Here is a 22,126-nt window from a genome sequence, read left to right as displayed (position 1 = left end):
CACCAAGATAAGATCACATTGTGGCAACCTAGACACCTAGACAGGGGACAACCTCTCTCTGACCAAAAGGAACCTCTTGATCACAGGGTCTAGTGCCAAGCGCCTCTCTCCAAAAAACAGGATAAGGCTGCGACCTGTGCCTTAAGTGTCTTGGTTGCCAACCCCTGCTCTGCTCCATCCTGGAGAAACTCCAGAATGGCCGGGATCTCTTGATGTGAAGTCCCTCTCGCCTGACACCAGCGAGAAAAAATCCCCCAGGTCTTAGCATAAATACGCCTTGTGACTGGCTTTCTACTAAGGAGGAGAGTATCCACTACTCTGTCTGACAGGCCCTTCTCCCGCAGGTTCTGCCTTTCAAGAGTCAGGCCGTCAGCCTGAAGAAGCTGGGGTCTGGGTGGCAAACTGGACCCTGAAGGAGAAGGTCGCACCGAACAGGAAGGTGTAGAGGCGGGGCTATGGACCAACCCTGCAGGGTTGGAAACCAAGCTCTCTTGGGCCACCAAGGGGCTATCAGGATCAGGGCGCCTTCCGAGAGAAACAGCTTTTGAAGAACCCTCGGAATTAGCCCCGGGGGGGGGGGGGTAGACATAGGCCAACCGGAAGTCCCAAACCTGGGCCAAGGCGTCTATCCCCTCTGAGCCCCCCTCTCGGGCAAGGGAAAATAATCTCTTTACCCTTCTGTTCTTTCTGCGGGTGAACAGATCTATCTCTGGATCGCCGAACTGCCGACATACCAGGGAGAATACCTCTGGATTCAATTCCCATTCTCCCTGAAGAATCGGCTGACGACTGAGATAGTCTGCCTCTACATTCAGGGATCCCTTTATGTGAACTGCGGAAATGGAGATAATCCGATGCTCCGCCCAGCCCACGATCTCTAAAGATAGGGCCAGTAGAGTTGGAAATCTGGTGCCCCCCCCGATGATTGACAAATGCCACTGCCGTGGCGTTGTCTGATAGGACCTGAACTTCCTGGTCCTTGATCCTCCTTTCGAAAGCTTTTAATGCCTCCCCATGGCCAAAAGTTCTCGAAAATTGGAGGATGCCTTTCTCTGACTCACCTCCTAGGATCCCTGGGCTGTTAGATCCTCCAGGTGGGCCCCCCACCCCCAGGAACTTGCATCTATTGTTATTCTGAGCGGCTGAAGCTGACTCCAAAGGAGACTCCCCTGAAGCCTCTGAGGGAGAAGCCACCAGCAAAGAGAATCCTTTACCTCGATCGGAATGACCACTTCTACATCTAGAGAAACTCTTTTCCTGTCCCAAGAGGAAAGGAGGAAGTGCTGGAGGGTCCTGGAGTGCAGCTGTGCCCAAGGAACTGCTGGGATAGCTGCCGTCATCAGGCCCAGCACCCTCATAACCCCTCTGTATGAAGATGTCTTTGCCTCTAACAGAGAAAGGACCGCTGAAGTTATACCCTCTACCTTGCTCTGGGGTAGAACTTCTGTTGCGCGGAATCCACCAGGAATCCCAGATACATTTTCGTCTGGGCCGGAATCAGTGAGGATTTTTCCTTGCCGATGATCCATCCCAGGGATTCTAAGGTCTCCACTACCCTGGCTAGATCCAAAAGGAGCTGATCCCGATTCTGATTGTAAATCAGAATGTCGTTTAAATAGGGAATCAGGGGAGGGCCGCAAACTGCCAATGCTGAACTCCCTCTGGAGAGGCAATTGCAAATCTTAGGAAGACCTGATGGTTCTGAAATATAGGGACGTGAAGGTAGGCGTCCTTTAAATCCAAGGTTACCATGAACATGTCCCTGAGGAGGTGTCTCTTGAGAGAATAAACACTCTCCATGCGGAACTTGTTGTACCGCAGGAAGAAATTAAGGTGCCTTAGATTTATGATGAGGCGATATCTTCCTGAGGGCTTTGGTACCACAAATATGTGGGAGTAGAACCCCTGACCCTGCTGGCCCTCTGGAACAGGCACTATGACCTCCTGCCCGGCCAGTTCTTCTATATTCTGTAGGATTCCTGCTGCCTTGCCGGGATCCCTGGGAAGGTGGGTCAAGAGAAATTTTGTGTGAGGAGGGGAAAGAAATTCTAATCTGTAACCCTCTTTTATGATCTGTAGAATATGGGGGCTATGAGTGACCCTTTCCCACTGAGGGACAAAGTGGGAAAGTCTTCCCCCCACTGGAATGTCATTTGGGGGTCTTGTCACCCGACTTCTGGCTGGAAAAGAGAATGCCCGACTTCTGCTTGTCCTTCCCAGCCCCCCAACGTCTATTAGGGGAGACCTTTTTCTCCGAGAAGCGGTTCTTTGCCTGGGGGCCACGAAAAAACCTCTTCCTATCCCTCCTCGGTTTAGTAGGGAATTTCTTCCCCTTTTCGGTTGACCTAGCAAGGGCTTGGTCTAGGCCAGTTCCAAAAAGGAGGGAACCCTCAAAAGGGAGGCCACAGACGGGTGTTAGATGAGCCATCCCCGTCCCAAGTTTTAACCCATAGGGCTCGCCGAGCCGAGTTTAGTAAGGCACCGGACTTGGCGGTTGTGCAATAGCGCTGCCTATGACCTCTAAAATCTCTATGACCTCTATGAATCTAAAGCCCCGTACACACGAGCGGACTTTTCAACATCCAAAGTCTGACGGAATGATTCCAGCAAACTATTCGATCGTGTGTGGGCTGCAACGGACTTTTGATTCGCAAAAGTCTGACAGACTTTAGAAATGGAACATGCTTCAAATTTTTCCGCCAGAACTCTGGCGGACCCAGTTCCTACCGAAAAATTCGCTCGTGTGTATGCTATTCCGACGGACTAAAACCGACGTTAGGGCAGCTATTGGCTACTGGCTATGAACTTCCTTATTCGAGTCCAGTCGTATGTCATCACGTTCGAATCCGTCGGAGTTTGGTGTGATTGTGTGTGGCCAAGTCCGCTCATTCGAAAAGTCCGTCAGAAGTCTGGGAGACGTGGTCTATCAGCTTAGAGATCCACATGTCCGCATTTCTAGCGATGCAGGCTGAGGCCAACGCGGGGCTCATAGCCGCCGTGTTAGCCTCCCAGGCCCTGCGTAAAATAGTTTCTGCCCTCCGATCCATTTGATCTTTGATGTTCCCAGTGTCTTCAAAGGAAAGATCGGATTGTTTAGAAACTTGTGCCAGGGAGGCGTCTAGCCTAGGAGTCTTTAAAAACTTCTCCTCAGTAAAAGGGCATCTACGCCTCCATGTTTTGTACTTTAGGAGCCTCTTCTGATCCTTCCACTCCCTTAAGATAATATCTTTGAGTGCAGGATGTACCAAAGGAAGAACCCTGGTCTGCGGTTTAATTAAGCCCCTATACATTTTGTCTTGGGCAGAGACCTGTGCCGTGGGCTCCTGAATCTCTTCGCAAGCGTAAACCGCCCTCAGTAGTCCCTCCATGTCCCTCCATGTCGTCGGCTGAAAAGATATGCCTGCTAGACCTGGAGTCCTCCCCCTCATCCTCCTCCTGGCTGTCCAACACACCTTCGTCCGAGAATCCCTGCCCATGGGATTCGGACTCATCCTCCTCCTCTGAATCCTGAGACCGGAGATACCTTTGGTTGTTTGCCCGCCGTCTAGACCCCCTAGAGGAAGCGGGAGCCCTCCTGGGAGGAGGCGTCCTTGCTGGTGTGAGCCTCTGAATCTCTAGACTTAAGGGAGGACTGAAAGGCTTTCAGAGTGGACAGCATCTCAGTTTGTACTGTGAGAAACTTCTCCATTATCTGAGAGGTTTCCTTCCCTGTCAGCTTCTGTATACATTTAAAGCAGAAGGGTTTAGGATGATCTGGGGGTAATCTAGCATTACAGTTTCCCCATACTTAGAGCGGGTGGAAGATTTCACGGGATGGCTGGCAACCCCAAGGGCAGTGGCATCGTCCCCTGAAACAAAAACATACAGGCATTACAATACAGCACTGTACCACCCAGAGGAGAAGAGTTGGGGTACCCTCCCCCATCTAAACCTCCGGCGGTCGGTCAGACTCACCCCCTGTGGTCTCCTCCATGGCCATAGACCCTGCGGGTCTCTCCTCACGTTCCATGCCGCTGGCGCCAGTGAGCTTCTTCGGACAGCTAACACAGGCGAAGGCAGCCCGGCTGTGGAAGAAGTGGGCGCCTGCTCCTCCTGGATTTATGTCCCCGATTTAGCAAATCAGCTGTGAGGCTGAGGCTGTGGTTACCTCCATGCTGATACTGCCACCATTTTGCTGTAGACAGGAAATGACCCAAACTCTGAGCTCACTTCCTGTTCTGTGGAGGAAGTGATGTCATTCCTCCACCAAGCTCCAGGAAGATGGTGCCAAACCTCCCCAGAAAGCTGAGCACCTCTGCTGCAAAGGGGAGATACTGCCTCCAGCTGCACCAAGGACCCTCTGGATTGCTAGACCTGGAGTCTTCAGAGAGATACCCTGAGCCAAAAGGGGCACCAGGCTCCTTTTCTGCACGGCCACCGCACAGGTAAGGAGAGGAGAGGAAAATTGGCCCCTGAAGTTCTGGGTACACCACTGTACCCAGGGTCCTTCAGCGCTCAGGGGGGCTCTTCCAGTTTCTGCTGCCCCCCCTGAGGAAAATATAGGGGAACCCCCCAGGAAGGATTGGAACATCCTGCCGGACCCAGAGGCTTCCCGGGCATTTGGTCCGGCTCCCAGGGGGAGACCACCAGCCCCAGGCTTCGGGTCTTAGGAAAAAATAACAAACGGTTTCGCTGTGGGGAAATACAATCAAAGCTGAGGAGCACGGGGAGGGGTGGGGGCTTTTAACCTCTTTGATTGTGTTTCCTGTCAGGTGGACCAGTCATCTCTCAGGGTGCCGTCCTGGAAGACGACTTGAGAAAAATACCCGTTTGCAAAATTTTATAACAAACTATGAAAAATATTTTTTTTTTCTAAAGTTTCGGTCTTTTTTTAGTTTGTTTAGCAAAAAATAAAAACCCAAGCGGTGATTAAATACCACCAAAAGAAAGCTTCATTTGGGTACAGTGCTGCATGAGTGAGCAATAGTCATTCAAAGTGTGACAGCACTGAAAACTGAAAATTGGCTCGGGCAGCAAGTGGTTAAAGTGGAACTTCACTCTTTCAATCACCATTGACCATTTTTGATTCTTATGCTGCTAGCATTAGTAAATACATAGGCAGATATATTATATTTACTTGTTTTACACATTTATCTATTTCTTCAGTTACTTCCTGGTTTCTATTGTATGCCTAGGCGATTAATGTCATACATCCCAGGAGTCTTCAGGAGGGGAGGAGGGCAGTGTTGCCAACTATCCGTAAATTTAAAAGGCAGCCTGTAAATTTCAACCTATTTATGGGCTGCCTGTAAATGCCCGTTACAGACACAGGGCGCTCGTGAAAAATATGGCTGTGGGCCAACATTGGAACACTGCATGCGCAAGGGATTGAGCAAGCTCATACATGCTCGGCCATTTCTGGCAGAGCAGGCTCATGCGCAGTGAGTCAGTGAAGTAATGGCACCGTCTGGTGCCATTTTTGAATATATGGCAGGTGACACTCGGTCTCAGGCAGCCCATCAGCGGGCATACCTCCCGACCTCAAGACTGGACCCTTGCCCACACCACGGCACTGTAAGCATGGCCACACAAAGTCCCGGAGACCAGACCCCTGCATCATCCATCCGTGGCTGCTGGAGACTCCCACCACGTCACTGTTAGCACAGCCACACTGGAGACTGGATCCCTGCAACATCCATCCATGCATGCATCAATGGCTGCTATCTATTTGATGTTCACACTTGAGTACTGAGGAGGGACAAGAACAATTTTACAGAATCACAGATGTTCACAATCTCTGGTTATCTCCTGTCCGCATCCTCTAACCACTTCCTGCATCACGTCGGCAGCCTCCAAGCACCTCCTGCATCACGTCGGCAGCCTCCAAGCACCTCCTGCATCACGTCGGCAGCCTCCAAGCACCTCCTGCATCACGTCGGCAGCCTCCAAGCACCTTCTGCATCACGTCGGCAGCCACCAAGCACCTCCTGCATCACGTCGGCAGCCACCAAGCACCTCCTGCATCACGTCGGCAGCCTCCAAGCACCTCCTGCATCACGTCGGCAGCCACCAAGCACCTCCTGCATCACGTCGGCAGCCACCAAGCACCTCCTGCATCACGTCGGCAGCCACCAAGCACCTCCTGCATCACGTCGGCAGCCTCCAAGCACCTCCTGTATCACGTTCGCAGCCTCCAAGCACCTCCTGTATCACGTCCGCAGCCTCCAAGCACCTCCTGTATCACGTCCGCAGCCTCCAAGCACCTCCTGTATCACGTCTGCAGCCTCCAAGCACCTCCTGTATCATGTCCGCAGCCTCCAAGGCTTGATTCACACCTATGCATGTTTAGTACTTTTTGCATTTTGCAGATTTGCACTACAGAACGTGTTCCATAGGAAACCATGTTAAATGGACTGTAGTTCAAATCTGCAAAAAGCACTAAAAATGCATAGGTGTGAATCAAGCCCAACCACTGCCTGTATCATGTCTACAACCTCCAACCACCTCCTGTATCATGTCTGCAGCCTCTAACCACCTACTGTATCATGTCTGCAGCCTCTAACCACCTACTGTATCATGTCTGCAGCCTCTAACCACCTACTGTATCATGTTCTCTGCATTGAACCATTTATGCAATCTCTATCTCTTTGTATCATGTCCAAAATCTGTGACCATTTTTTGTCTTGTATCATATCTGCAGTCTCTCAGGGGGAGCCTGGAGAGGAGTCAACCGTGAGAGCACCACCGGGATTGGGATCACGTGAGGAGTCAAACGTGTGCAGACTGTGGAGTGGAGACAATAGGCTAAAACCAGAACTGCCAAGCTGGAGCCTGGAGAGGACCATCTGACTGAGATCCCTGCATGGTGAACCTGAGAGGAGGTCAGGGACAGCGCCGCTAGGCCAGTCTGGGGGAGTCACTGATGTAAGGGGGGGGGGGGGAGTGAATACAATAATATAAAAGGTTAACAAAAAGGAAAAAGCAGCGCACATACATAAATACTATAAATTAAATATAAACACCTATGAGTGATTAATTAATTGATTGCAATAATAGTGAGAAAAAGTGATCTACCCCTCTAATAAATCAAACATAGCATAATTTATAAAAAATAATTATAAATAATGAAATTCGAAAAATCCCAGTGATAAAAAAAGTCTAGTGAGAACTTAATAAATATCTAAATTGATAAAAAGTAAAAATTCATACTCATGAAAAAATAGAAAATATTACGTTTTATATTTAATTCAGTTATAGTATTTATGTACACGGCTTTTTGCTTTTGTTATCTTATTGTGTTTACGTGCATCTTGTAAAACTGAGCTGCAGCGATTTTTAGCTGTACTAGTGTAGATTTAGCGTGGTATTTCTTTTTCTTTTTGATCTATAATCTAAAAGGTTCCTCCTTAAATCAATAACCCCCCCTTACCCCAGTGTATTCACTTTGCGAAAGGTGGTCTCTGATGGGGGCGGGGATTCTGGTGACCAGAGTTTCCGACATCCCTCTTTACACCAGAGTCTGCAGGAGTCCACCTTACAGTGCAAGGGGGAACTCTTCCGACCCTGATGTAAAGGCGAACTCTGATGTCAAGGGCAATGCTGCAGACCCTGATGTAAGTGGGAACTCTGATGTAAAGGTGAATTCAGTGGATTCTGATAGAACGCAATTGCTGTTCACCAGAACCCCCCCCCCCCCCCCCCCGCTTACATCAGAGCTCTCCCTTAGATCATGATTTGTAATGTTCCCCTTAATATCAAAGTTCTCTTGCACTGAAAGGGGGGTAATCCTGCAGACTCTGATGTATGAGGGAATTCCGTGCTGGTTGGGTTGTATTAACCTGACCTCTATGTAAATGGAGAAATATGTTTTTTGACTTTTGTTTAAGCCTAAGGCCTGATTAACACCTATGCATTTTTAGTGCTTTTTGCATTTTTCAGATTTGTACTACAGTCCATTTAACATGGTTTCCTATGGAACATGTTCTGTAGTGCAAATCTGCAAAATACAAAAAGCACAAAAAATGCATAGGTGTGAATCAAGCCTAAAGCGGAGTTCCACCTGCAAAAAAAATTAAAAATAAAGTCGGCATCTAGAAATACTGCAGCTGCTGACTTTTAAAATAAGGACACTTACCTGTCCAAGGTGCCCGCAATGTCCCTTGGCTCCGGGAAGAGGTGCTGGCATCTCAAGTAAGGGAATCAGGAAGTGCAGCCTTGCCACTTCACAATCTATTTTATCCTACTGCGCATGCTCGAGTCTTTCTGACTGGTCTCTGCTATCTTCTGGGACCGTGTGTCTCCCAGAAGACAGCGGGGGGGGAGCGGATGTGGGGCCAGACATGGCATAGGTTGGCACGGATACTGTATTAGACAGATATCTGCCCCCCCCCCCCCTGAAAGGTGCCAAATGTGACACCGGAAGGGGGGGGGGGAGCGGAAGTTCCATTTCTGGATGGTATTCTGCTTTAAACAGTACAGGTTTACATGTTTATAGTTTAAATATTGCTATATGCACAGTTTAGCAGTGAAAACAGCCATATTAGGTACTTGTTTGCAGTATCAGTAAATAATGTGGCTCCGTTATTAAATAACGTACATACATACATGTAAAATTTGGTATACATTAGTAGAATGTTACTTAGAATTTTATAAGAACTTTTTTACATTTTTATAGTAGGGTGAATTTTTTTTTCCTCAAACACAGCGATGAGAAAATTTGAAGAATGGAAAATGTTCTTGAATGTACAAGTTTCTAATAGTGTATGTGGTTTTCATTCAGTGCTAGTTCACACTAAAAATGCATGCAGTGTTTTCCATGTATTCCAATGGCTCTAGTTCACACCAGTGCAGTCAGTTTCCAGTGCAGAAAAAAAAAAAAAAAGGAGTAGGGCGTCCTGCATTTTTTCTGCACAGAACTGTACTGGAACCTAGCAAATTGTATCCAGTCAGTTTCCGGTGCAGAAACTGACTGGAACTGACTGCATTGGTGTGAACTAGAGCCATTGGAATACAGGATCTTACTGCTCAGTAGTTTCCACAAGGATCTCATGAGCAGTAAGATCCTTGTGGAAACTACTGAGGTATAAACATCAGCCGTGGGGGAAAGCACCTACCTGCCAGGAGTAGGGATACAATCAGGGGCGTAACTATAGGGGGTGCAGCAGTCGCGACCGCAACTGGGCCCTGTGCTGCAGGGGGCCCATGCAGCCCCCTCTACATATGGCCGGCAGCAGTATAGGCAGCTAGGGGTACCAGTGTACCATGCACACGGGTGGCTGGAGGTGGAGGGTGACTAGCAGAGCTCCATGCTCGACTATCGCACTGGCTGCTCTTTAGTTGTGCATTCCCCGCATGACCTGTGTCCTCGGCCGGCTCCTCAGAGTACCCCTCTCCTGCTCCATGCATTGCCGCTCAGTCCGATATCTGTTCTCCCCAGCCAGATTTAAAAAAAAAATAATAAAAAAAACTACTGATGTCAGTGGTGGAACTACAGGGCTCACAAAGGTCATACCTGTGACCACACCCTGGAGTTCCACCGCCGGACTCGGAGGGAAGGGCCCTGGCTGGGGTTCAGGGGGGCCCTTCATGGTTTCTTGCATCGAGGCCCTGAAGGTTCTAGTTACGCCACTGGATACAATTCCTGGATCTTTCACCATTTTGCTGTTCTGCTGTTTACCTTACAGCAGTAAGGTTAGGGGCCACTCCACCTGGTGTGCCGTGAACACTGGAGAGATACAACAGTCAAATACACTGGTTTTGGCACCCTTATTTGAAGAAGCACTGAATGAGTCACTGGTCACTTTATTCATTTATGTCCACATAAAGACTCAATTCTCTTGTTCCTTGCTTACTATTTATTTGCACTGTGTGTTTCACGTTTGAATTATAAAAATTGTTTTATGTATGATATCTGATTTTAATTATTTATGAGATATTTGGTTACACTCCACTATTGCACTATTGGAGGTTGTGGCTCTTATATACATGTGATCATGGACTAACCGATCTATGAATACTTAAAGGGGTTGTAATGGTAAATGTTTTTTCACCTTAATGCATTCTATGCATTAAGGTGAAAAAACATCTGACAGTCCCTGCGCCCCCAGTCCCCCCGTTTTACTTACCTGACCCCTCGAAAGTCCTGCGCTCGTCCCCCAACGTCCTTTCCACCGGTCAGCCTGGCCGCTGATTGGCTGGAGTGGATGGATGGAAAGCAGCGCAGCCATTGGCTCGCGCTGCTGTCAAAAGCATCCACTGACGCGGAACGCCGGGGCTGTGTGATACAGCGAGCGGCTATAGCCGCCGGCTGTTTCAGGGGAGCGCGCACGCAGATGCTTCTCACCATGCGAGGGCGCTCCCATGAATGTGAGAAGCATCTGCGGGAGGAAGCCGAGACAGCCGCCGAGGGACCCCAGAAGAGCAGGTTCGGGGCCACTCTGTGCAAAACGAGCTGCACAGTGGAGGTAAGTATAACATGTTTGTTATTTTAAATAAATAAAAAAATTGCCTTTACAATCCCTTTAAGCACGAGACACTTTATTGTTTGTTTTTTTGCTGTTATGCTTAAGCACTGGACACTTTATTCACCTATTGGATTGTTTACGGTTTAACTTGCTTGAGGTACTTTACATTTTTCGAACCATTTTTTTGTACTATTATGTAATTGCCTGGTCTAGGGCGAATTTGTTACATTTATATAATAATAGGAGGTGCCATCTCTGCTAGTTTGCTATTTAGCCCTATTTATAATATACACTTATGCACCAGGCACTTTAGTTTAGTTTAACTTCTGAAGGTAGCGCAACACCATTTATTTGATTTTTACATACAATTTTTGGTGGTAGGGTATATACCTCTGTCGGTGGTTTGCTGCAACCTACCCTTAGTGATAGTTTATACCTTTTATGATAGCGCGGGGATACTCTAACTTATTCTACTCTATTCAGTTTTTATTTTTTGTTAAAAAAAAAGTGAAAAGACCGAATTAAAAAAAAAAAAGTTTTTATTTTTTTATTTTGTTATAAAATTTTAAAACAGGTAATTTTTGGCCGTCATTGATGTATGCCGATGAGGCGGCAGTGATGGGCACTTCTAGGTGGCACTGATTGGCACCACTAGTGGGCATTGATAGGTGGCACTTGTGGGTACTTTCAGATGGCAATTATGAGCCATAACTGCCTCTTCCGTTTCGGGACCGGTGTCCCTTTAAAGTGAGCCGGTGATTGGCTTTTTATTTCTCCTTTGCTGTCAGCATGAGGAAAATAAAAAAAAGCGATCACCGAGCTTTTGTTTTGATCATGTGTTCAGCTGTCATTGGCCTACTAATTAAGGGGAGGGTTTAATTGGGCACAGGTGCTTGAGGTCTATATAAGTTTGGGTAGAACTCATTTGAGCCTGCTGGAACTCTGTCCAAATGGAACTGGTCAAAGTGGTGAGTTAAAAACCAGAGTTGAAAATAGGAGGTTATAACAGGGGTCATAGTAGCTGTGTAGTGTAAGTACACGAGTGTTTATCTGAGTTGTGTGTGTGTGTGTATCGTTAGTACTTGTGCATTGTGGGTGCACGCTGGTCTGTGAGTACCTGTGTACTGTCTTGTTGAGTATCAGTGTCAGGAAGCTAGTTGTTATGTCATTTGGACTGGGTATAATCTCTAATCCTCATTAAATTAATAGGTACGATGACTGGCGGGTGTGGAGAGGCGACTCAGTGTAAATCTTGCGGCATGTATGCGTTCTTTGATCATCTGATCGAGGGTGAATACTGCTGTGCAAAATGTAAGCACATTGTTTCCCTGGAAGCCCAGGTTCTGAATCTGGGGAAGCAACTGTCAGCACTGAGAGGCCCCTCCACCCTAAATGAGAACCAGGATAATACACGGCAGGTGCCGGCAGGGGCTAGCACAGAGGTGGGTGGAGACAAGGAGGTGCAGGCAGTAGCAGAGAGTAGATGGGTGACAGTCAGGAAGGGTAGAGAGGCAAGTGCCAGGGAGGCCGATCCAGGGCTGGAGCATCCCAATAAGTACGCTCCATTGAGGGACATTGGTGATCCCAGTCAGGGACCAGCACTGCTGGAGCTGAGGGATTCTCCTAGCTGCCAGGAGAAGAACTCCTCCAGTGAGAGTGGGGAGGGAGCGAAGGGAAAGGTAAGACAGATTCTGGTGGTAGGGGACTCAATTCTTAGGAGGACAGAGAGGCCAATCTGTAACAACAACCTGAAGTGCCGAACTGTATGTTGTCTGCCGGGCGCTCGGGTTCGGCACATCACGGATCTGGTGGGGAAGACCCAGCTGTCATGGTGCACGTTGGCACCAATGACAAAGTCAGAGGCAGATGGAGTGTCCTAAAGAATGATTTTAGGGACTTGGGAGCTAAGTTGAGGAAAAGGACATCCAAGGTAGTATTCTCAGGAATACTACCAGTACATTGAGCCACACCAGAAAGGAAGAGGGAGATTAGGGAAGTAAACAAGTGGCTCAAAAGCTGGTGTAGTAAGGAGGGGTTTGGGTTCCTGGAGGACTGGGACGATTTCTCAGTCGACAACCGGTACTATAGAAGGGACGGACTGCACCTAAATGAGGAGGGTGCAGATCAGCTAGGATTGAGGATGGCCAAAAAGTTAGAGGGTTTTTTAAACTAGGTGATGGGGGGGGGGGGGGGGGGTGGGTTCAGAGATAGAGATAGTCAGCGTGGAGCATATTCCAGAGGGTAATATTAGGGGCATTAGTGGTGGGGTAACCGAAGCACATAAACCCAAGGTAAATATAGTAGCAAGTCCTAGTTGTAATCTTGGAACACCCAAGAGGATAGTATGTGACCGGTCAAAATATATTAATACATTAAAATGTTTGTTCGCCAATGCCAGAAGTCTGCCAAGCAAAATAGGCGAGTTGGAAGCTCTGGTGCATCAGGAGAGCTATGATGTAATTGGTATTGCTGAAACTTGGCTTCATTCCTCACATGACTGGGCTATTAATATTCCTGGCTATGCACTCTTTCGGAAAGACAGAGTAAAAAGGAAAGGTGGAGGGGTCTGTCTGTATGTGAGAAATAATCTCAAAGCGAGTGAGAAAGAGGACCTGGTGGGCGGAGAGTGTGATGAGTCTGAGGCATTATGGGTAGAACTGCATACAGATGCGCGTAGTTCAAAGTTAATCATTGGAGTTTGTTATAGACCACCCAATGTTAATGAGGAGGTGGAGACTCAGCTCCTTGCACAGATAGAAAGGGCTGCAAGGGCTGGGACAGTGATAATAATGGGGGATTTTAACTACCCAGAAATTGACTGGGGTAATGGCACTGCTGGGACAGTTAAAGGGCAAAAATTTGTAAACCTATTACAGGACAATTTTATAGTACAGTTTATTGAGGCCCCAACTAGGAATGATGCTCTGTTGGACCTGGTAATCTCAAACCATGCAGAACGTATTACTAATGTTCAGATAAAGGAACATCTGGGTAGCAGTGACCATAACATGATTTCATTTGATGTTAGCTGTAAGCAAAAATCACATACGGGAAAGATAAAAACACTTAATTTCAAGAGAGCAAATTTTCCAAGGATGAGGGCTGCTCTCCAGGACTTAGACTGGGAGAGAATATTGGCACCAATGGGCACAGAACAGAAATGGGAATTCTTCAAAAAACTTGTTTGTGATCTCACGGCAAAGTATATTCCCATGGGCAATAAGTTTAAAAGGTTAAAAATAAAGCCGATGTGGCTCACGGCCAAAGTTAAAAAAGCTATAAACTATAAAAAAAGAGCTTTCAAAAAATATAAAAATTAAGGAACACTAGTGTTATTTAAATGTTACAAGGAATATAACAGAATATGTAAAAAGGAAATCAAGGATGCAAAAATTCAAAATGAAAGACAGATTGCAAAAGACAGTAGGACAAATCCCAAAAAATTCTTCAAATATATTAATAGTAAAAAGGTCAAGTCTGAGCATGTAAGCCCTTTGCAAAATAATCTGGAGTGGGTGACTGGGGACAAAGAGAAGGCTAACTTATTAAATACTATCTTCAGCTCTGTGTATACAAAGGAGCATGGGGGAGCTCATGTCCACAATGGGGGTGGTACTGACGCAGCCCCTAATCCACAATGGCTCATAAGTGATATGGTCCAGAAATATTTGGACAGAATAAAGGTGGATAAAGCACCTGGACCTGATGGCATCCACCCACGGATCCTAAAAGAATTGAGCTCTGTAATTTCAAAGCCATTGTATCTAATTTTTAGGGACTCATTAATGACAGGAATAGTACCACTGGATTGGCGCAGGGCCAATGTGGTGCCTATATTTAAAAAGGGAACAAAGACTTTACCAAGTAATTATAGACCCGTTAGTTTAACTTCTATAGTTGGGAAGATACTGGAGGGATTAATAAAAGACCACATCGACGAGTTCTTGCAGGAAAAAAATATTTTGAGCAACAGACAGCATGGATTCATGAAAGACAGGAGTTGTCAGACAAACCTGATTTCTTTTTATGAGGTGGTAAGTAAAACCTTGGACAGAGGGGTGGCGGTGGACGTGATATATTTGGATTTTGCAAAAGCGTTCGATACAGTTCTGCACACACGGCTCATGTGTAAGGTAAAGTCTACAGGTTTGGAAACATCAGTTTGTAGATGGATAGAAAACTGGCTAAAAAACTGAATTCAGAGAGTAGTGGTTAATGATTCTTACTCTGAATGGTCTAAGGTTATGAGTGGTGTACCCCAAGGTTCAGTGCTGGGACCCTTGCTTTTTAATATCTTTATAAATGATATTGGGTCTGGGATCAAAAGTAACATTTCCATCTTTGCAGATGACACCAAGCTATGCAGTGCAATAACGTCCTTACAGGATGTCACCAATTTACAAGCCAACCTCAATGCTCTGTCTAATTGGGCGACTATGTGGCAGATGAGGTTTAATGTTGAGAAATGTAAGGTTATGCACTTGGGGGCTAAGAATATGCATGCATCATACACGCTAGGGGGAGTACAACTGGGGGAATCCATAGTGGAGAAGGATCTGGGGGTTTTGGTAGATCATAAGCTCAATAATAGCATGCAATGCCAAGCTGCAGTTTCCAAAGCGAGCAAAGTCCTTTCCTGTATTAAGAGAGGTATGTACTCCAGAGAGAGATATCATTTTGCCCCTGTTCAAATCATTAGTAAGACCTCATCTGGAATATGCCGTTCAGTTTTGGGCACCAGTTCTCAAAAAGGATAATCGGGGAACTGGAGAAAGTGCAGAGAAGGGCAACCAAACTGATAAGAGGCATGGAGCAACTCAGCTATGAGGAAAGATTAGAGGAACTGAATTTATTCACTCTTGATAAGAGGAGATTAAGGGGGGATTTGATCAACATGTACAAATATATAAGGGGTCCATATAGGGAACTTGGTGTCGAGTTATTCACTTTAAAGTCAACAAAGAGGACAAGGGGGCACTCTTTACGTCTAGAGGAGAAGAGATTTCATCTCCAAATATGGAAAGGTTTCTTCACAGTAAGAGCTGTGAAAATGTGGAATAGACTCCGTGCAGAGGTGGTTATGGCCAGCTCAGTGGATTGCTTTAAGAAAGGCCTGGATTATTTCCTAAGTGTATGTAATATAACTGGGTACTAAAATTTATAGGTAAAGTTGATCCGGGGAAAATCCGATTGCCTCTCGGGATCAGGAAGGAATTTTTTCCCCTGCTTTAGCAAATTGGATCATGCTCTGCTGGGGTTTTTTGCCTTCCTCTGGATCAACTGTGGGTATAGAATTGGGTATATGGGCTGATATATATATATATATATATATATATATATATATATATATATATATATATATATATATATATATATATATATATATATATATATATATATATATATATATATATATATATATATATATATATATATATATATATATACACACACACACACACATTTTTATTTTTTTTGGTTGAACTGGATGGACTTGTGTCTTTTTTTCAACCTGACTAACTATGTAACTATGTAACATGGTAAGGGGCGGGACACTACAGGGTGCGTGTAGGAAGCGTGCACACGGGAGGCCATCATATGACGGCCTCCCGGGAATTCACATCCGCGCTGTGGCCCTCATTCGGCCATATCGCGGATGTCAAGTGGTTAAGGGTCAGTAATATAGAAAACAGTCAGTAGCATTTTATTAGTACCATATAAATGGTTTTCATACAGTGGAAGGAACACCCAACATAGAGCTGCACGATTAATCATTAAAAAATTGCGATCTCGATTCAACCCCCCTCACAATCTTAATACAGCATTTCCACGATTAATTTATATAAACAGTGCAGAGCCGTTCTCTGCTCACTAACAGCTGTCAAAAAAAAAAAAAAGCTGGCAAATATTTACAGTATCAACATTGTCAGTGCTGGGAGATAACTATAAACAAAGTATCATTTGGTTCTTAGATCAAAAGGAATAAACTTGCTTGTTTGGCTGGGCTTCTCCTATGGGTCACAGGAGTGCAATTCCTTTAGCGCTACAGTGACCCATTTTCAGCACAGAGGGGAGTGAAGTCCGCTCTCTGCTGAGATCACAGGAAACATACCAGGCACTGTGTCACGGGGACAAAGTGTGGAATCCGCCAGGTGCTTGGACTGATGCTCCCCGCCCCTCAACAGCTCAGCGCTCCAGTGAGCGTGTAGGAACAGAGAGGAGAGCTGCTGATTGACAGTAAGCACCTCTCTGCTTGGGGATCTGTGAGAACCGATGGCTCGGTTCTCAGTGCAGAGGTGCCCGGGGACAGATGCAGCATCGGACTGATGCTGCATCCACCTAGGTAAGTATGAATGGGGGGAAAACAAAACAAACAAAAAGACATACATTTCTCTTTTAAAGTGGTTCTGCACCAAAAAAAAAAAAAAAATATTAAAAGCCAGCAGCTACTAATATTGCAGCTGCTGACTTTTAATAAAATCACACTTATCTGTCCCAGGGTCCAGCGATGTCGGCAGCAGATGACGAGCGATCGCTCGTCTCGCTGCTGCCCCTGCCGCCATCCTCTGTCAGGGAATCGAGAAGTGAAACATTGCGGCTTCACTGCCCGGTTCCCTACTGCACATGCGCGTCTCTTCTGGTCCCCCGCTGTGTCCTGGGAACTGTGTGTTTCCCAGAACACAACGGGGGGGGGGGGGGGGGGCGTCTGCGTGGGTCTGCCCAGAAGTGGGTGCAGATACCTGGATTATCCAGGTAACTGCACCCCCCTCCCCCCTGAAAGGTGCCGATTGTGGCACCGGAGGGGGGGAGGGATCAGATTAGCGGAACTTCCCCTTTAGGGTGAAGAACCGCTTTAAAGACTAAACCTTTTTCTGACACTTGTTGCTTACAAGTTAAAAAAAAAATCGTTTTTTTTTTTGCTAGAAAATTACTTAGAACCTCCAAACATTATATATAATTGTTTTAGCAGAGACCCTAGAGAATAAAATGGTGGTTGTTGCAATACTGTATGTCACACTGTATTTGTGCAGCGGTCTTTCAAACCCCATTTTTTGTTGAGGAAAAATACACTTCAATGAACTTAAAAAAATAAATAGTAAAGTTAGCCCATTTTTATTTTTTTTTTGTATAATATGAAAGATGATGCTACGCCGTGCGATTTGTGATATTTAGTCTAAACGAAAAAATTGTGATTCTCATTTTAGCCAGAACAGCAGTACGATAGCAAAAAAGATAAAAATAAAGAGGATTTTACGCTATCCTCTATCTATATGATACTGCAGGTTATAAATCCTATCCTGACTGCTGCTGTTCTCACTAGATAAGGCGCCTTGCCTGTCTGTGTCCATCACCCCCCATCCCCCACAGGGCCCATGTGAAGAGGAAGTTGTATATAAAAAAAGCTTTAGCTGTAGGCTGCAATGTCCCTAAAATACCAAATGACTCAAAGTAGAATACAATCTACAATATTTATAGCACTATGGCAAAAAACTACTTTTTAGGTCTCATTCACATGAGCAGAAAAAAAACATGGCCAAACTCGAGTACTTTAGGTGTTTATTTTCGGTAGAATTTTCTGCTAGCTTTGCCTGCAAAAACTTGCATTCCATGCAGAAAATACAAGTATCTACATGTGTAAATCGGCTCTTATAGACCAGTATTCACAGAATGTTTAACCCCCTAATGTTCTCATAGCACCAAGTTTAAAGCCTACAGTCAAACTACATGCATACCATCATAGAAAATCTAGCGTCCTGGTTAGGGGTGAGCTCCGGCGTGTTCGCATACTCCACATGCAGAGCCCGCCAGGAAGTCTGCGCAGCGCTGCGCTAATCACAGGCAGTGAGACATTTCCTGATCTCTGCAGCTGCACATCGGGGCAATGTCTCACTGCCTGTGATTAGCACAGTGCTGCGCAGACTTCCTGGCGGACGCTGCACGTGGTGTGTGTGAATGCGCCGGAGCTCATCCTTGGTTCCTGGCTAGGGATGAGCTCCGGCGTGTTTGCATGGTCCACGTGCAGCACCCGCCAGGAAGGCGACGCGGCTCTGCACTAATCACAGGCAGCGAGACGTTGCCCGATCTCTGGGAGTTGCATTGCACCATAAAAGGATCACGTACCTTAGACTTTATCCATCTCAGATAATTTTTTCCTATTTTACAAACAACCGATCGATACAAATGTCATGCCACCAGCGGTTAGCTAGCACATAAGGGACTCTGTATTCTTATTGAAAAGTAAAAAGTGTTTGAAATGAGCAGAAGATCTGGAAGGATTTCAGTTTGAAGACAAAAGCAGAGGCACTGAGAATTCAGCACAAATAACAGAAGTCTTTGTGAAAGGCGGCCGCTCCCTAATCAGGCAGAAATATCTCTGTACCATCAGGAAAGAGATTAAACAGATTTTTACACAGCAAGACTTGAAGATATAAATATTTGAGGAAGCACACAAACAACATTATATACACAGTAAAGTCGAGTTCTCTTAAGACTTACAGATAGCAAGTTCCTTCTTGAAATGAAAAGAATTACACAACAGATGATTGTGTTACTTCCATCACAGCTTTCCTCAGATATCGCTTCTCCTCCTCCTGTTTCCTCTGTTAGAACTCCTCCCATTAACCTGATCGCTACCTGCTAAACTCCTTCTATTTCTCTATAGAAAAGTCATCTTTCAGGCTGGATTCACACCTATGCGTTTTTAGTGCTTTTTGCATTTTGGAGATTTGCTCTACAGAACGTGTTCCATAGGAAACCATGGTAAATGGACTGTAGTACAAATCTGCAAAATGCAAAAAGCACTAAAAACGCATAGGTGTCAATCCAGCCTCCAACACCACATATGTCACTTGTCTTGTCGCTCTTTATGCTGGAGAGGATAGCCAAAAACACTTCGCTTTTGGAAATGCAATGATGTTTAGATTGAATAACATACATAAAATCTTTTAAAATATATTGTATAGCAAAGGCAACCCTTGCACGCAGAACTTTTTTCAGGGCGGGGGGCATCATTTTAAGGTCTGGTCATGTGATCTTACCTGTGTCAGTCAACAGCGGCTGCAGGGGAGAAAGCGATTGGTGACTAAAGCTGGCCATACACAAATAGATTATCTGCAGATTTTCTATGGTTAGATGGAAAAAGTGCAACAGATTTCTCCATGTTGCTAAACTGTGTGGATGGAGGAATCTCTCACTTTTTCCATCTAACCATAGAAAATCTGCAGATAATCTATAGGTGTATGGCCAGCTTTAGGATGAGCTCCACCGTGTTTGCATACAGCATGTGCATAGCCTGCCAGGATGTTGGCACTGTGCTGCGCTAATCACAAGTAGTGAGACATTGTCTCGATGCGCGGCTGCAGAGATCGGGAACTGTCTCACTGCCTGTCACAGTGCCAACATCCTGGTGGGCTCTGTACGCTGGAGCTCATCCTTATTGGTGAGGGCTGAAAAGGCCTCATGAGGTGATGTCACCCATAGGTTCCCATGTTAGTTATTGGTGCTCCCTCCTCTCCCCTGCATACGCTGCTGGATCACACAGGTGAGATAACATGACCAGATTGGAGCAGTCTGAATAGGTTAGTCAGCATTAAAGATGAGCTCAGGCGTGTTCGCATGGACCACGTGCAGAGCCCGCCAGGAAGTCGGCATGGCGCTACGCTAATCACAGGCAGTGAGACATTGCCCCAATGTGCGGCTGCAGAGATCGGGCAATGTCTCACTGCCTGTGATTAGCGCAGCACTGCACGGACTTCCTGGCGGGCTCTGCATGTGGTCCATGCCAGGGGCGTACCTAGAGCATTTGGCACCCGGGGCGGATCCTATATCTGGCACACCCCCCCCCCACCATAAAATGTAAAAACACCCACCGTGTCCCCTGCATACCTCTGCATCCTTCAATATCTTTTTGTCACTACTGTGTACCCCTCCTCTCCACAACTGCACCTCTGGACCCCTTTAAATTACACAGCACCCTGCACCTCTGGACCCCTTTACATTACACAGGACCTTGCACCTAAGGACCTCTTTACATTACACATCAGCCTACACCTCTGGACCCCTTTACATTACACAGCAGCATGCACCTCTGGACCCCTTTACATTACACAGCTCTTGTACCTCTGGACCCCTTTACATAACATAGCACCCTGAACCTCCTGACCCCTTTACATTACACAGCGCCCTGCACCTCTGGACCCCTTTACATTACACAGGACCTTGCGCCTAAGGACCTCTTTACATTACACAGCACCCTGCACCTCTGGGCCCCTTTACATTACACAGCAGCCTGCACCTCTGGATCCCTTTACATTACACAGCTCTTGTACCTCTGGACCCCTTTACATAACATAGCACCCTGCACCTCCTGACCCCTTTACATTACACAGCCCTTGTACCTATGGATCCCTTTACATTACACAGCACCCTGAACCTCTGGACCCCTTTACATTACACAGCCCTTGTACCTCTGGACCCCTTTACATTACACAGCATCCTGCACCTCTGCACCCCTTTACATTACACAGCCCCTCACAGCTCTGGACCCTCTGCATGTTACACAGATCCCCTACAGTGCAGACCCCCATCCCTACCATACAGACCCCCATCTACAGTGTAGACCCCCCTACAGTACAGAATCCTCCCCTACAGTGCAGACCCTCCTACAGTACAGACCCCTCCACCCTATAGCGCAGACCCCCCCCCTACAGTGCAGACCCTCCTACAGTACAGACCCCTCCCCCTACAGCGCAGGCCCCCCTACAGTACAGACTCCCCTACAGTACAGAATACTCACCTACAGTACAGACCCCCCTACAGTGCCAAATCTTCCCCTACAGGACACCCCCCCCTACAGTGCAGGACCCCCCCCTACAGTGCAGGACCCCCCCTACAGTGCAGACCCCCCTACAGTGCAGGACCCACCACAGTAAAGAACCCCCCTACAGTGCACAGCCTCCCCTAAGGACCCATAGTGTACCTCGAGCCCAAGGCAGCGGCATTGCGGGGGGAGGTGCGAGCAGCACCCGAGTGGAGTGTCACCTGACGGCTCAGTGATCCGGGACCCGGCGCAATAATCCCCTTCTCTCTGTGGTCGCGTGACTCACGTCGCGCCATTCTGATCAGTCTCGGGCAGCGGCTGTCACTCACAGCTGAGCAGAGTGAAGCCGCCTCCCCCTCCTTGTCTACACAGTGCTGTGCATGGAGGAGGGGGAGGCGGCTTCACTCTGCTCGGCTGTGAGAGACAGCCGCTGCCCGAGACTGATCAGAATGGCCGCGCGACGCGACCACAGAGAGAAGGGGATTATTGCGCCGGGTCCCGGATCACTGAGCCGGCAGATGTCACTCCACTCGGGTGCTGCTCGCACCCTCCCCCCTGCAATGCCGCCCACTGCCAGTGCCTCGGGCTCTCTCTGTGTGGGCTGCGGAACCGAGGCACGGCGCTGTCTGACACTTCAGTTGCGGGGGGGGGGGCGCTGGCCTGACACCCCCCCCCCAGTGTGTGGCACCCGGGGCGGCCCGCCCCCCCACTTAGTACGCCCCTGGTCCATGCAAACGTGCCTGAGCTCATCCCTAGTCAGCATAGGTGTTGAGGGTAAGGGGATGGGGGCAGTCTTTAAGGCTGGCGCAATCCAAAATTCTACTTTTCAACTACCCTCCCTATTGGTGGCTTGTGGCAGTGTTAA

General features: G+C 47.1%; 1 protein-coding gene across 5 annotated transcripts in view; it reads right to left on the bottom strand.

Annotated features, from left to right (window-relative positions):
- The window catches only part of LPCAT2 (lysophosphatidylcholine acyltransferase 2), a 322,785-nt gene that overhangs the window by 275,372 nt on the left and 25,287 nt on the right, over positions 1-22,126 (bottom strand). Inside the window, exon 1 of one of the 5 annotated variants that reach the window (XM_077458044.1) lies at positions 18,939-19,046. The exons of 3 other annotated variants lie outside the window; for them this stretch is intronic. The gene's annotated coding sequence lies outside the window, so the exon portion shown is untranslated. Of the gene's footprint in view, positions 1-18,563; positions 18,733-18,938; positions 19,047-22,126 lie in introns of those variants that run through there. One more of the 5 variants, XM_077458061.1, reaches the window with a different exon arrangement.

Source organism: Lithobates pipiens, unplaced genomic scaffold (assembly GCF_037356315.1).
Source record: "Lithobates pipiens isolate NorthernLeopardFrog02 unplaced genomic scaffold, aLitPip1_a1.2 Scaffold_10, whole genome shotgun sequence".
In the NCBI taxonomy this organism is placed as follows: domain Eukaryota; kingdom Metazoa; phylum Chordata; class Amphibia; order Anura; family Ranidae; genus Lithobates; species Lithobates pipiens.
Note: the sequence above shows the minus strand (reverse complement) of the source record. Positions and strands in the feature narration are given on the sequence as shown.